The sequence below is a fragment of the Rhinichthys klamathensis genome, unplaced genomic scaffold (assembly GCF_029890125.1).
Source record: "Rhinichthys klamathensis goyatoka isolate OS25496 unplaced genomic scaffold, OSU_Roscu_1.1 h1tg000149l_1, whole genome shotgun sequence".
NCBI classification, from domain to species: domain Eukaryota; kingdom Metazoa; phylum Chordata; class Actinopteri; order Cypriniformes; family Leuciscidae; genus Rhinichthys; species Rhinichthys klamathensis.
Window position 1 is genome coordinate 1,734,145 of NW_026606684.1, and position 2,622 is coordinate 1,736,766.

General features: G+C 42.7%; 1 long non-coding RNA gene across 2 annotated transcripts; it reads left to right on the plus strand.

The window, feature by feature from the left end:
* Window positions 1-1,279: 1,279 nt before the first annotated feature.
* Window positions 1,280-2,356, plus strand: LOC130090642 (uncharacterized). 2 transcript variants are annotated; one of them, XR_008807722.1, is made up of 3 exons: window positions 1,280-1,309; window positions 1,386-1,472; window positions 2,289-2,356. It is a non-coding gene; the product is annotated as an uncharacterized LOC130090642 (long non-coding RNA). The 2 variants fall into 2 exon arrangements; XR_008807723.1 differs by having other exon boundaries at window positions 2,292-2,356.
* The last annotated feature ends 266 nt before the right edge of the window (window positions 2,357-2,622 follow it).

The following is a 2,622-nucleotide window of genomic DNA, read 5'->3' on the forward strand; positions in this document are numbered from 1 at the left end:
TAAGTGGCGATGTTGCTTCCTTCAGCTGTGTTGTCCAGTTTAGCGGTCGGAGATTGAGGAGTTTCACTCCACGGCATCGAAAGCTGGGGGGGGGGGGGCGCCGCGTGAAGGCATAGAAGAAGAGCATCGAACAACAGGTCGAAGCCACCGATGCGAGGGAAAAGACCATGCAAAGGTTGCAAACAAGTTTATCTCAGTCTCATCAGACCACAGGACATGGTTCCAGTAATTCATGCTCTTGGACAGGTTGCTTTCAGCAAACTGTTGGCGGGCTTTCTTGTGAGCTAACTTCAGAAGAGGCATCCTTCTGGGACGACGGCCATGCAAACCAACTTGTTGCAGTGTGCGGTGTATGATCTGAGTACTGACAAGCTGACCTTCCTCTTCTGCAACCTCTAAAGCAATGCTGGCAAAACTCATGCATCTGTTCTTTGAAGCCAGCTTCTGCACCTGATGCACAGCATGAGGACTCAACTTCTTTGATTGACCCTTGCGAGGCCTGTTACAAGTGTAACCCGTCTTGTAAAACCTCTGTATGACCCTGGCCTGTACTGTAACTCAGTTTCAGGGTGATACCAATCTTCTTATAGCCTAGGCCATCTTTGTGGAGAGCAACAATTCTAATTCTCAAATCCCTAGAGAGTTATTTGCGATGAGGTGCCATGTTGAACATCCAGTGGTCACTATGAGAGAATTGTACTCAAAGCACAAATTTTAACTGCTCTAATACAAGATACACCAATTTGTAACACGTGGCTTTGCATGGTTAAACGACGCACTGTTGTTATCACTTAGGGTGTACTTACTTTTGTTGCCAGCTATTTTGACAATAATGTCTGTATGTGGAGTTATTTTCAGAGGACAGCTATACTGCAGCACATTGACTACTCTAAAATATATCCAAGTTTCATTTCTATAGTATTGTCCCTTGAGTATGTGGCAGGAAGGGCGTTTCTGTCTTTCTTCATCATTGTGATCGATGGCCAGCCTAGCCAATCATATGTGCTCCTGGGCTTTAAAACAGTCACGCAGTTACCGCTAGTCAGGCGTCACAGTTGAATTGTTGCGTCACTAATACGAGCCCGTTATTGCCTCCTGGGAACCGGACGTGAGCACCCGAACCGGTAAGAGTATGCACTGTTAGTTGTTTTTTTAGCTCCTGGAGTGTCTGTAGTTATGAGAAGTGTGTTCTTTTAATGTACCTTTTAGAAACACCGTTTTGCTCTGGAGAGCGTGCTGCTGTCTTCTGTGGCACAAGCTCGCTACAATTGTTATTGTTTGCGTGTACTGGATGTGGACGCTGGAGGAGGTAGGGAGAGTTTGCTAATCTCTCGCTAATCGGCTCTGTTGAAATGCGTGTTTTGAAGTGCTAGTTTGTATTTAAGGATGTGTCCTAATCCATACCCTTTCTCAGTGGTGAGAACCTGAGTTCCCCTCCAGAGAAAGCTACGTTTCACTTTCCTCGGCGATCGGTATGTATTAGTTTTACGTGCATGCATTAAGTTAGAGAATTTATCTAGCAGTAGAGAATTTATCTAGCAGAGTAACAATCCTGTTGTTTATAGCGCCCTGTTATAGGTCCGTAAAGGACTGTAACTTCATTCCAGTCGGGGTGCTCCGCGTTCAATTCCGGCCGCAGTGCTGTCCTGTTTCGATCCTGTTTCGATCCTGTTTCGGTCTGTTTTCGATCCTGTTTCGGTCTGTTTTCGATCCTGTTTTGGTCTGTTTTCGATCCTGTTTCGACCCTGTTAACTGTCAACTGATTCCATTGTAATTTGGGACTCTCAGTTGATATTTTCTTTAGTTTCTTTTTGGCTTCATGTAGTTTTCATTTTCTTTTGAACTGATATTAGCTGCAAGGATTGGTGGTGGAATCTGAACTGTAATCCTTGCTCTTTTCTCATTCTAATTTATTTTGATGTTTCTACTTGCTTTCTCATTTGTATTTGATTTTGCTCCTGAAGTTGAACGATCTATTTTTCAATTATTTCTCTGAAATAAGTTCATTTCTTTAGATTGCTTTATTTTGCTCCCAACTGCTTGATTTGTTTTTTTGATTAATAATTTTGACTGGAGTTTGGTTTGTTTTCTTTATTTATTTCTTTATATATTTTGCTGCCGTTGACATTTGGGTTTAGTTTCAACTAACTGTTTATTCCAATTTATTAATTGTAATATTATTTTGGTTTCCTTGATTTGAGCGCTAATAATCCTCCCAGCTATCGAAGTGATTCTTTTTATTTGATTATTTATTTCTGTATCTGATGTATACCCTTTTTGTGTGTTAGCAGGGCCTGAGCACCGGGGGCAGAGGATTCTTACTTGGGTGACGGTATCTTTCTCACCGTGTGCAGTGACTCTATTAGGTGACTCGAACCTGTGTGTGCCTTTTGTTGGGGCTTACTCTAATTCTTTGGGTGAAATTCCCAGAGTGGCGTAGTCAGAGTATGAATGATACAATCCTATTAATTATAAATCTTTAAGAAACCCCCCCCCCCCCCCCCCCTCCCCCCTCCCCCCTCTTACTGCCCTCGTGTCGCCCGCCACAAGTAGATATACAAAAATGTTTGCTTAAGTGTGAGGGGTGCTTTTGTGAGATACTATATATATTTTTTTCACCTT